This window comes from Pongo abelii, chromosome 7 (genome assembly GCF_028885655.2).
Source record: "Pongo abelii isolate AG06213 chromosome 7, NHGRI_mPonAbe1-v2.0_pri, whole genome shotgun sequence".
Lineage (NCBI taxonomy): Eukaryota > Metazoa > Chordata > Mammalia > Primates > Hominidae > Pongo > Pongo abelii.
The window spans coordinates 34,879,021-34,893,344 of NC_071992.2; the positions used below are offsets into that span (position 1 = coordinate 34,879,021).

The 14,324-nt window shown below is 35.7% G+C and overlaps 2 long non-coding RNA genes across 2 annotated transcripts in view; one reads left to right on the top strand and one right to left on the bottom strand.

Annotated features, from left to right (window-relative positions):
• The window catches only part of LOC129060949 (uncharacterized), a 128,771-nt gene that overhangs the window by 85,285 nt on the left and 29,162 nt on the right, over positions 1–14,324 (top strand). The gene's annotated exons all lie outside the window — the stretch shown is intronic.
• The window catches only part of LOC134761917 (uncharacterized), a 29,049-nt gene that overhangs the window by 7,431 nt on the left and 7,294 nt on the right, over positions 1–14,324 (bottom strand). The window lies entirely within an intron of this gene.

Genomic DNA, 14,324 nt, shown 5'->3' on the forward strand with positions numbered 1-14,324 from the left:
ACAGCTACCCCTCAATTGATGTAATTTTTCTAAAAATCGTAAGACCCTCCCACTAAATTAATACTCCATTTTGTATAACTCAATTTCCACCCTAATACTAATATAATACCTAATACTAATATAATACCTAATACTAATATAATACCTTGAGCATATCCCTCTGAAAGCACTGCCCCATATATCATATCCTAAATAAATTATACTCTAATTATAAGTAATCCTCTCAGCCAAAGCTCCGCCAATTCAACTTTAAAGACCCTGAATTTCCAAAACTGTAAATGACTATTTATATGTATTTCTTTGTCTTATATTTTAACTTTATACTTAAGTATTTATGTAGCTAATGTAGCTTAATTATTCAAAGCAAGACACTGAAAATATCTAGATGGGTCTGCACAACCCCATAAACAGATAGGTTTGGCCCTGGCCTTTTTATTAGCTCTTAGTAAGATTACACATGCAAGCATCCCTGCCCCAGTGAAAATGCCCTCACAGCAGGTATCAAGCATAAATACAGCTCAAAACACTTTGCCCATCCACACCCCCACAGGAACAGCAGTGATAAATCTTTATTAATAAATGAAAGTTGGGTCAAATGGAATTTCTAGTTCTAGATCCCTGAGGAATCGCCACACTGACTGCCATGAGGGTTGAACTAGTTTACAGTCCCACCAACAGTGTAAAAGTGTTCCTATTTCTCCACATCCTCTCCAGCACCTGTTGTTTCCTGACTTTTTAGTGATTGCCATTCTAACTGGTGTGAGATGGTATCTCATTGTGGTTTTGATTTGCATTTCTCTGATGGCCAGTGATGATGAGCATTTTTTCATGTGTTTTTTGGCTGCATAAATGTCTTCTTTTGAGAAGTGTCTGTTCATGTCCTTCGCCCACTTTTTGATGGGGTTGTTTGTTTTTTTCTTGTAAATTTGTTGGAGTTCATTGTAGATTCTGGATATTAGCCCTCTGTCAGATGAGTAGGTTGCGAAAATTTTCTCCCATTCTGTAGGTTGCCTGTTCACTCTGATGGTAGTTTCTTTTGCTGTGCAGAAGCTCTTTAGTTTAATTAGATCCCATTTGTCAATTTTGGCTTTTGTTGCCATTGCTTTTGGTGTTTTAGACACGAAGTCCTTGCCCATGCCTATGTCCTGAATGGTAATGCCTAGGTTTTCTTCTAGGGTTTTTATGGTTTTAGGTCTAACATTTAAGTCTTTAATCCATCTTGAATTGATTTTTGTATAAGGTGTAAGGAAGGGATCCAGTTTCAGCTCTCTACATATGGCTAGCCAGTTTTCCCAGCACCATTGCTTGTTTTTGTCAGGTTTGTCAAAGATCAGATAGTTGTAGATACGTGGTGTTATTTCTGAGGGCTCCGTTCTGTTCCATTGATTTATATCTCTGTTTTGGTACCAGTACCATGCTGTTTTGGTTACTGTAGCCTTGTAGTATAGTTTGAAGTCAGGTAGTGTGATGCCTCCAGCTTTGTTCTTTTGGCTTAGGATTGACTTGGTGATGCAGGCTCTTTTTTGGTTACATATGAACTTTAAAGTAGTTGTTTCCAATTCTGTGAACCCAAAGGACTATAAATCATGCTGCTATAAAGACACATGCACAGGTATGTTTATTGCGGCATTATTCACAGTAGCAAAGACTTGGAACCAACCCAAATGTCCAACAATGATAGACTGAATTAAGAAAATGTGGCACATATACACCATGGAATACTATGCAGCCATAAAAAAGGATGAGTTCATGTCCTTTGTAGGGACATGGCTGAAATTGGAAATCATCATTCTCAGTAAACTATCGCAAGAACAAAAAACAAAACACCGCATATTCTCACTCATAGGTGGGACTTGAACAATGAGAACACATGGACACAGGAAGGGGAACATCACACTCTGGGAACTGTTGTAGGGTGGGGGAGGGGGGAGGGATAGCATTGGGAGATATACCTAATGCTAGATGACAAGTTAGTGGGTGCAGCACACCAGCATGGCACATGTATACATATGTAACTAACCTGCACATTGCACACATGTACCCTAAAACCTAAAGTATAATAATAATAAATAAATAAATAAATAATTAAAAAAAATAAATGAAAGTTTAACTAAGCTATACTAATAGTTAGGGTTGGTCAATTTCGTGCCAGCCACTGCGTGATTAACCTGAGCTAATGGAACTCAGCGTACAGAGTGTTTAGGTTGTCTGCCCTCAATAAAGCTAAACCCCATCTAAGTTGTAAAAAACTCCAGCTGAAATAAAATATACTACAAAAGTAGCTTTAATACCCTGAAGACACAATAGCTAAGACCCAAACTGGGATTAGATACCCCACTAGAGTTACATTAACAAAACCATTTGCCTGAGCAACAGCTTAAAACTCAAACGACTTGGCAGTGCTTTATATCCCTCTAGAGGAGCCTGTTCTATAATCAGTGAACCCTGATACACCTCACTGCCTCTTGCCCCCAGCCTGTATAGCGCCATCTTCAGCAAACCCTAAAAAGTTTATTGAGTAAGCACAAGCACACACATAAAAATGTTAGGTCAAGGTGTAGCCCATGAGATGGCAAGAAATGGGATACATTTTCTATGTCCAGAAAATCTCATGACAACCTTTATGAAATCTAAGGACTCAGGAAGATTTAGCAATAAACCAAGAGCAGAGTGCTTTGTTGAATAAGGCTATGAAGCATGCGCACACCACCCGTCACCCTCCTCAAATATCCCTCTAGAAATCACTATTACTAATAATTTTCTATGCATGTATAAAGGAGGTAAGTCATAACATGGTAAGTGTACTGGAAAGTAGGCTTGGACAAACCAAAGTGTAGCTTAACCCAAGGCATCCAGCTTACACCTGGAGGATTCCATCATGACCTGATCACTTTGAGCCAACTCTAGCCCCAAACCTCGCTAAAAATTTTATCAAACTATCTTAATCAAACCATTTACCTTAGACAAAAGTATAGGCAATAGAAATTTTTACCCTGGTGCGATAGACATAGTACCGTAAGAGAAAGATGAAAGAACTATATCAAGCATTAAAAAGCAAAGCGAAACCCTTATACCTTCTGCATAATGTATTAACTAGAAATAACTTTACACAGAGAACTATAGCCAAGTGTCCCAAAACCAGATGAACCACCCAAGAACAGCTGAAAGAGCATATTCACCTATGTGACAAAATAGTAAGAAGATTCATGAGTAGTGGTGATAGCTGGTTGTCCAAGATGGAATTTTAGTTCAACTTTAAATTTACCCACAGAATTACTTAATCTTCCTGTATGTTTAACTGAGTCTAAAAAGAGGGACAGCTCTTTAGACATTAGGAAACAACCTTCCTACAGAGAGTAAAAAATACTACCACCATCGTTGGCCCAAAAGCAGCCACCAATTAAGAAAGTGTTTAAGCTCAACATCTAACTATCTTAAATTCTAATCACTCTACTGAACCCCCTAACATCACATTGGTCTAATCTATTACTTAATAGAAGCAATAATGTTAACATAAGTAATATGAAATATTCTCCATTGCATAAGCTTACATCAGACTGGAATAATCCACTGACAGTTAGCAGCATAACATTAATAAACAATATAATAAGTACCCTATTTTTTACACTGTTAACCAACACAGGTATGCTCTAAGGAAAAATTACAAAAAGTAAAAGGAACTTGGCAAATCTTATCCCGCCTATTTACCAAAAACATCACCTCTAGCATTACCAATATTAGAGGCACTGCCTGTCCAGTGACATATGTTCAATGGCTGCAGTATCCTGACCGTGCAAAGGTAGCATAATCACTTGTTCCCTAAATAGGGACTTATATGAATGGCCACATGAGGATTCAGCTGTCTCTTACTTTTAATCAGTGAAATTGATATATCCATGAAAAGGCAGATATAAACAAATAAGACGAGAAGACCCTATGGAGCTTTAATTCATTAATACAAGTAAAACTCAAGCCTACAGGCCCTAGCCTACTCTCCCTGCATTAAAAATTTTGGTTGAGGTGACCTCAGGGCATAATCCAACCTCTGAACAACCTAAACTAAGACCACACTATTCTAAGTGAATACACATTGACCCAATAATTTGATCAATGGAATAAGTTATGCTAGGGATAACAGTGCAATCCTATTCTAGAGTCCATAGTGACAATAGGGTTGACTACCTCAATGTTGAATCAGGACATCCTAATGGTGTAGCTGCTATTAAGGGTTTGTTTGTTCAACGATTAAAGTCCTACGTGATCTGAATTCAGATCAGAATAATCCAGGTCAGTTTCTATCTATTTGACATTTCTCCTAGTATGAAACAAGAGAAACAGGGCTCACTTAATAAAGCACCCTCGCTCCATAGATGATCCTATCTCAATCCAACAAATCATCACACACCCTACCCAAGACCAGGGCTTAAGATGGCAGAGCCCGGAAATTGCATAAAACTTTGTAATCAGAGGTTCAACTCCTCTTCTTAACAATATGCCTATAATTAACCTTTTCCTACTACTCATTATCCGCACTCTTATCGCCATAGCATTCCTTATATTCATCGGACAAAAAATCTTAGGCTATATACAACTACGCAAAGGACCTAACATTGTAGGTCCCTATGGGCTGCTTCAACCAGCCGTTGACACAATAAAACTTTTCACCAAAGAACCCTTAAGGCCCTCAATATCTACTATTACCCTCTATATTACTGGTCCAATCCTAGACCTTTCTGTCGCTCTCCTCTTATGAACTTCCCTCCCTATACCAGACCCTCTAATTAATTTCAATATAGTCCTCCTATTTATACTAGCCACATCAAGCCTGGCTGTCTACTCTGTGATCAGGATGAACATCTAATTCAAAATATTCACTAATCGACACATTGTGAGCTGTGGCCCAAACAATTTCATACAAGGTCACCCTAGCCATTATCCTGCTATCAGTTCTACTGATAAGTGGCTCATTGAACTTATATGCACTTATCACAATGCAAGAATTCCTCTGACTGGTCTTACCGTCATAGCCTCTAACCATAATATGATTTATCTCCATACTAGCAGAAACTAACCAATCCCTTTTTGATCTAACAGAGGTGGAGTCAGAGTTAGTCTCAGGCTTCAACATCGAATATGCCACAGGCTCATTTGCCCTCTTCTTTATAGCAGAATACATGACCGTTATCATAATAAATGCCCTAACTACTACTATCTTCCTAGGAGCACTACACACTATATATTCACGAGAACTCTATACCACAAATTTCATTTCCAAGACCCTTCTTCGAACCACCCTATTTTTATGAATTTGAACAGCATACCCTTGATTCCGTTATGACCAGCTCCTATATCTTCTATAAAATTTTCCTACCACTTAAACTAGCATTCTGCATATGATATATCTCAATGCCGGTCCTAATTTCCAGCATGCCACCCCAAACATAGGAAATATGTCTGACAAAGTAATTACTTTGATAGAGTAAACAATAGAGGTTAAAATCCTCTTATTTCTAGAACTACAATAGAGGTTAAAATCATCTTATTTCTAGAACTATAAGAATTGAACCTACCCCTGAGAATCCAAAATTCTCTGTGCTACCTATTACACCATGTACTAGAGTAAGGTCAGCTAAATAAGCTATCGGGCCCATACCCCAAAAATGTTGGTTACACCCTTCCCATGGCAATTAATCCCTTAGCTCAACTTGTTATTTCCCTATTTTCACAGGAACTCTTATCGCAATGCTAGGCTCATACTGATTTCTCATCTGAACAGGCCTAGAAATAAACATGCTAGCCCTTACCCCAATCTTAATTAACAACAACAAAAAAAATCTCTGCTCTACAGAAGCAGCCACCAAATATTTCCTTACACAAGCACCACATCTATAATTCTCATGATAGGTATCCTTTCCAATAACCTGTCCTCTGGACGATGAACAATAAACACTATTAATCAATTTTCATCCTTAATAATAATAGTGGCCCTAGTAATAAAACTAGGAATAGCCCCCTTTCACTTCTGAGTCCCACAGTTAACCCAAGGAACCTCTCTAATTTCTGGCATACTTCTCCTCACATGACAAAAACTAGCCCCTATCTTGATTATGTTTCTAATTTTCCCATCAACAAACATGAACATCCTCCTGTCTATCACAATCCTATCCATTATAGTAAGCCGTTGAGGAGGGCTTAACCAAACAACTGCATAAAGTCTTAGCCTACTCTTCAATCACTCACATAGGTTGAATAATAGCAGTACTAATCTATAACCCAAACATTACCATTCTAAACCTGATTTTTTTTAACTTTTAACTTGCTTTAATATAATTGGTTTCAATTAATATCAGTATTATTGTGTATAGTAAATCCTTAACATTGTTGATAGTTTTTTAGAAACCGATTTTAAGTGAAATGAAATAAAAGAAAACCCATTTTACCCTAGGCTAATTGATATCAGCAAGAGTTAAGTTCCTACAGCATATTTCTGGTCACAAAAACATCACCAAACTTCTGAATAAAGACCAAACACTTCTAATATTTAACACTGAAATAAATGAGTTATATGTACACTGAAGAAAAACCAATAAAAATCACTTCTCAGCCTTTTAGCTAAGATCAAGTGAAGAAAGATCAATAAAAACAAGATAATTATTTACCAACTTTTTTCAGTTACAGTTCGAGGTGAGATCTGCATGATGACACAGAGCCAAACTGTATCAAGATCCTTAGATAACGTCCTTTCATTCAAGGTCATTTCCTTATAAGGTTGATGAGGAAAAAACCTGGCTAGGGCCATTATATGTATAGGGTCTGCATGATCTCACCATGTCTATGTGGGTTTTTTCTAGGTACTCTGGTTTCTACCTACATCCCAAAGATGTGCACGTTTGGTGAACTGGCTGTCTACACAGTCCCACTGTGAGAATGAGTGAGAGAGAGAGAGAGAGAGAGTGTGTGTGTGTGTGTGTGTGTGTAAGTGTGCCTCAGAGTAGAATGTGTCCTGTCCTGAGTCATTTCCCTCTTTGTCCCCTGAGCTGCCCAGAGAAGCTCCAACTGCCCATCACCCTAAACATGATTATTTACCTTATCTTAATCACATTTCTAGCACTCAACCTGAGTATAAGCACAACCCTGTCACTATCTCACGACTGAAACAAATTAACATGGTTGACACCTGTAATTCCACTAATTCTATCCCTAGGAGGTTTACCTCCATTAACAGGGTTCCTGCCTAAATGAACCATCATCCAAGAATTTACAAAAAACAATAGCCTTATTACCCCAACCATTTTTATAGCTATCATAACTCTACTCAACCTGTACTTTTACATATGCCTAATTTATTCCATCTCGGTGACGCTATTCCCCACATCTGGTAATATGAAAATGACAATTCAAAAACAAAACCCATACTATTCTTCTCCCTACTTATTATTTCTTCTACCCTCCTGCTACCTATGTCTCCATTAATACTAACTATAACTAAGAAATTAAGGTTACATAAGACCAAGGGCCTTCAAAGCCCTTAGTAAGTAAATTACACTTAATTTCTGTAACATCCCTAAGTACTGCAAGACTCTATTCTGCATTAATTGAACGCAAGTGAACTACTTTAAGCTAACCCTTTGCTAGGTTGGTGGAAGTTAAACCCATGAAAATTTAGTTAACAGCTAAACACCCTAATTAACTGGCTGCTCAAGGGAATGCTTTCTAACTCCGCTGCTTCAGAGCACTGAAGAGAACAGCACCCCAGTTTTGAAGCTGCTGAAAACAGAGGCAAGCAGCATATTAGAGCTGCAGTTTCACAGGGAGATGCCAGGAGGAAGATACCAGAAAAGATATGAGATGATTGGTGAAGGCCTTTCCCTGCATAAAGCCAGTACACAAAGACTAAGAGAGGTGGTGGTTTTTTCAAATGCCCAAACTTTAACCATACATACTTCTCACAAGGTATAATAAGAAACTGGGAAACATGGTCCAAATGCGTAAAACAAAACAAAACAATAAATCTCCAGAAATCAACATTAAGAAATGTAGATCTAGGAGCTAACAAAGAACTTAAAATAACTATCATTGATATGTTCACAGAAATAATGCCACATATCTACAACTATCTGATCTTTGACAAACCTGACAAAAACAAGAAATGGGGAAAGGATTTCCTATTTAATAAATGGTGCTGGGAAAACTGGCTAGCCATATGGAGAAAGCTGAAACTGGATCCCTTCCTTACACCTTATACAAAAATTAATTCAAGATGGATTAAAGACTTAAACATTAGACCTAAAACCATAAAAACCCTAGAAGAAAACCTAGGCATTACCATTCATTACATAGGCATGGGCAAGGACTTCATGCCTAAAACACCAAAAACAATGGCAACAAAAGCCAAAATTGACAAATGGGATCTAATTAAACTCAAGAGCTTCTGCACAGCAAAAGAAGCCACCATCAGAGTGAACAGGCAACCTACAGAATGGGAGAAAATTTTTGCAACCTACTCATCTGACAGAGGGCTAATATCCAGAATCTACAATGAACTCAAACAAATTTACAAGAAAAAAACAACCCCATCAACAAGTGGGAGAAGGATATGAACAGACACTTCTCAAAATAAGACATTTATGCAGCCAAAAGACACATGAAAAAATGCTCATCATCACTGGCCATCAGAGAAATGCAAATCAAAACCACAATGAGATACCATCTCACACCAGTTAGAATGGAGATCATTAGAAAGTCAGGAAACAACAGGTGCTGGAGAGGATGTGGAGAAATAGGAACACTTTTACACTGTTGGTGGGACTGTAAACTAGTTCAACCATTGTGGAAGTCAGTGTGGCAATTCCTCAGGGATCTAGAACTAGAAATACCGTTTGACCCAGCCATCCCATTACTGGGTATATACCCAAAGGATTATAAAACATGCTACTATAAAGACACATGCACACGTATGTTTATTGTGGCACTATTCACAATAGCAAAGACCTGGAACCAACCCAAATGTCCAACAATGATAGACTGGATTAAGAAAATGTGGCACATATATACCATGGAATACTATGCAGCCATAAAAAATGATGAGTTCATGTCCTTTGTAGGGACATGGATGAAGCTGGAAACATCATTCTCAGCAAACTATTGCAAGGACAAAAAAACCAAACACTGCATGTTCTCACTCATAGGTGGGAATTGAACAATGAGAACACATGGACACAGGAAGGGGAACATCACACCCCAGGGCCTGTTGTGGGGTGGGGGGAGGAGGGCAGGATAGCATTAGGAGATATACCTAATGCTAAATGACAAGTTAATGGGTGCAGCACACCAACATGGCACATGTATACATATGTAACCTGCACGTTGTGCACATGTACCCTAAAACTTAAAGTATTAAAAAAAAAGATGTTCAATGAATTAAAAGAATGCATAGACAGATAACTAAATTAAACTAGTGCATGAACAAAAAGAATATCAAGAAAGACAAACTATTAAAAAAACAAATTGAGCTAAAAACTAAATTGAAAAATGTATTAGAGGGATTCAAGAACAGATGAGCAGGCAGAAGAAAGAATCAGCAAATTTTGAGACAAATGATTTGAAATCATGAAGTAAACTGAAAGTGAAGAAGCCTAAAAGACTTATTGGACACTACCAAGTGGACCAATATACTTATTATAGTAGTCCCACATAGAGAAGAAAAGGATAGAAAGCTTATTTTAAAAAATAATGGCTGAAAACTACCCAAATCTGAGGAAAGAAATATACAGAATCAAGAAGCCCTACACTTAGACACATAGTCATCAAACTCTTGAAAGCAGAAAAAAAAAGGCATTTTGTCACATGCAAGGGAACTCCCATAAGATTATCACATTTTTCACAGGACAGAAGAGAATAGGATGATATAGTCAAAATATTAAAAGAAAAAACTGTCAACAGGGAATACTGCATCCAACCAAATTGTCTTCAAAAGAGAAAGACAAATTAAGACTTCTAGATAAACAAAACCTGAGAAAGTTCATTACTATTGAGCTTGCCCTACAAGAAATGTAAAGGAAGTCCTTCAAGTTGAAATAAAAAGATGGTAGGCAGCAATGGAACACCGTACAAAAATATAAGGTTCTCCAGCAAAGGTAAATGCATGGACAAAATTAGTAACGTATACTAGAATAATTTTGGTGTATTAAAGTGACAAAAACTTAACTATAAATCTGTGTTAATATACAATATATAAAGATGTAATTTGTGATATAAATTGAAGGGGTGAAGTTATAACAGTGTAGAGTTTATGTGATTGAAGTCATAGAATTCAATTTTAAACTGATAATGACTTTAATAGGTTTGATATAATTGCAATAACCATGAAGAAAACATCTATGGAATTTACACAAAAGGACATAAGAGGAGAATTAAAGCACATCATTATAAAGAAATCAATGAAATACAAAGGAAGGCAGTAAGAGAAAAAAGTAGTGGCAAAATGCTATAAAAAATGGGGAAAACAATTAACAAAAAGGCAATAGTCCTTTTAGTCATTATTTTAAATGTAAATGGGTTAAATTCCTCAGTTAAATATAGATTGGCTAAATGAGTTTAAAAAGAGGATCCAACTATATGCTATCTATAAGAGAGTCACTTTATACCTAAAAACACACATAGGCTGAAAGAATAAAAAAGCATATTTCATGCAAATGGTAATCAAAGCAGTGCCAGAGTCATATAAGAAAAGACTATCAAAATGTGTCACAAGAAAGATATCATATAATAATAAGTAAATTCACCAAAAAGATACACCAATTATAAATAGTTGTGCTTTGAATTGCAGAGAGAAATATATAGCAATACCAAAATAGTAGGAGACCTAAATATCCTACATTCAATAATGAATACAACAACCAGAGGATCAACAAGGAAATAGAGCCCTTGAACAACTACATAGACAAATAGTACCTAGCAGACAGGTACAGAACATTCCACCCAATAGAACGAACACTCTTTTCAAGTATATTTGAAACATTTTCCAAGATAGATCACGTTAGACAATACCACACTTAACAAATCAAATCCAAAAAAATGAAATCATACAAAGTATCTTTTCTAATTACTGTGGAATAAAACTAGAAATCAATAGAACAAACGAAACAGGAATATCCAGAAATATGTGGAAATTAAAAAACATACTCTCAAAAAACCGATGAGTCAAATGAAAAAAAGGAATTAGAAATTTCACAAATGAAAATAAAAACAACATATCAAAGCTGGTGGAATGCAACAAAAGCAGTTTTAGAAGGAAGTTTATAGTTGTAAATGTATACATCAAAAAAGATTTCAAATCAACAACCAATCTGAGGTTTTAAAGAAGATCAGAGTTTGACAAAGCTTTAGATTAAGAAAAAAAGAGAACACTCTAAAATCTGAAATGAAAGGAGAAATTATAACTGATAGGACAGAAATGTAAAAGATAAACTACTGTAACAATTGTACACCAACAAAACAGATAACCTAAAAGACATGGATAAATTCCAAAAATCACACAGCCTACGTGACTGAATCATGAAGAAACTGAGTAATTTTAAAAGTCACCTATTAACAAAAAATCCATATCCTAAAGGCTTTATGGCTGAATTCTACCAAATCTTAAAAGGACAAATATTAATTCTTCTTAGACTCTTCCAAAACATTAAAGAAGCGGGTCAAAGATACCAAAAGAAAACAGCAGTCCAATATTCCTGATGAATATGGGTATTAAAATCCTCAACAAAATACTAGCAAATAAAATTCAACAACACATTAAAAGGATTATACACTATGATCAAGTGGAATTTCTAGATTGCAAGGATGGTTCAACATACAAAAATTAGTGTAATACAACACAGTAACAGAATGAAGCACAAAACCCTATGATCATATCAATATGTGTAGAAGAAGCAATTAGCAACACACTCTTTCATGACAAAAGCGCTCGATCTAGGAATACAAGGAAACTACCTCAACATAATAAAGCCCACAGCTAATATCATACTCAATGGTGAAAGAGTGAAAACTTTAAGATCAGGAACAAGAAAAGGATGCCTACTCTTGGCACTCCTAATCAACATAGTATTAAAAACTTTAGCTAATCCAATTAAGGAATAAAAAGAATAAAATACTTAGGATTGAACTTAACCAAGGAAGTTAAAAACATGTTGCAGATATAAAAAATATATATAAATATTGTTCTCACTCATAAGTGGGAGTTGAACAATGAGAATACATGGACACAGGAGGGGAACATCATACACTGGGGCCAGTGGCAGGGACAAGGGGAAGGGGAGCATTAGGACAAATACCTAATACATACGGGCCTTAAAACTTAGATTACAGGTTGATGGGTGCAGCAGATCACCATGGTACGTGTATACCTATGTGACAAACATGCATGTTCTGCACATGTATCCCAGAACTTAAAGTGAAATTTAAAAATTACATATACATATATTTTCACAACAAATCTCAAGAAATTCTGAATAGCCAAAAACATTTTGAAAAAGAACAAAGTTGGAGAACTTATGATTTCAAAATATTACAAAGCTATAGTAACAAAATAGTGTGGTACTGGCATAAAGACTGAAAAATAGACTGACTAAATAGTACAAAAATAAACCCTGTGTATATGGACAACAGATCCTTGGTAAGGGTACCAAGACCACTCAATAGAAAAAGGACAATCTCTTCAAGAAATGATACAACAAAACTTTATATTTACCTGCAAAAAAAATGAAGTGTTTATCTTACAGCATATACAAAAATTACTAAAAATAGAATAAAGCCCTAAATATAAAACCTAAAACAATATAAACCACATAGAAAAACAGAAGAGAAAAGGTGACATTGGATTTGGCAAGGATTTCTTGGATATAACACAAAAGCCCAGGCAACCATACACAAATGAGACTACAGGATGTTCCCACTGAAGATAGTTTGACCTATTTTTTTTCACTTTATGATAGTGCGAAAGCAACACACATTTACTAGATATTGTACTTAAAGTACGCATACAACTATTATGTTTTCCACTTTTAGTTTGGTATTCAATTACATTCAGATACTCAATACTTTATTATAAAATAGGCTTTGTGTTAGATAGTTTTGCTTAGGTTAAGCTATGATGTTCACTAGATTATGTTTACTAAATGCATTTTTGACAATGATATTTTTAAGTTACGATGGATTTACCGGGATGTTACCCTACTGTATATCAGGGATCATCTGTGCATCAAAGCACATAATCAACAAAGTGAATGTCAGCCTGAATAATAGGAGAAGATATTTGCAAATCAAATATCTGATAAGGGGTTAATATCCAGAATATATTTTAAAATTCCTGCAAGTCAACAACAAAAACCCAAATGACGGAATTAAAAAATGGGCAAAGAATTTGATCAGACATTTCTCCAAACAAGATATACAAATGGCCATCAAGCGTATGAAAAGATGTTCAGCATCATTAGTAATCAGAGAAATGCAAGTCAAAACCACAATAAGATATCAGCTCACACTCATTAGGATGGCTGGTTTCAATAAAACAAACCATCCCCCCCAGAAAATAACATATTGGTGAAGATATGGAGAAATTAAAACCCTTATACAGTATTGGTAGAATTAAAAAATGATGCAAGTGCTATGAGAAACAATATGGAGCTTCCTCAAAGAAATTAGAAATAGAACTACCAGTGATCCTAAAATTCCACTTCTGGGGATTTATGCAAAAGAATTGAGAGTGGGATCTCTAAAATATATTTATAGAACCAAATTCATAGCAGCTTTATTTACCATCTAAGGTGGATGCAATTTAAATGTTCATCAACAAATGAATGAACAAACAAAATGTGATTACTATATATATTATTATTCAGCCTTTAAAAGTAAGTCTTGTCACATGCTACAACATGTATGAATTTGAAGACATGCTAGGTAAGATATGCATGTCACAAAAGATAACATATGATTCCACTTATGTAAAGTAGCTAAAGTAAATTCATAGCAGTGGAAAGTATAATGTTGGTGACAGCGACTAGACTAAGGGAGAAAGGAAGGTTGCTGTTTAATGGGTATACAGTTTCAGATTTGCAAGATAAAAAAATTTGGAGATCTCTTTCAAAACAATAAAGATACTAAGTATTATTAAGCTGTACACTTAAAAACAGTTAAGATGGTAAACTTTATTATGGGTTTTTTAACCACAAAAAGTTATATATGTTCGATGCTCTTCATTACTGTTGCTTTATAGAAAATGTTGGAAAGGTATCCCATGAGTCCTCCAGTTTCGTTCTCTTTTTTAA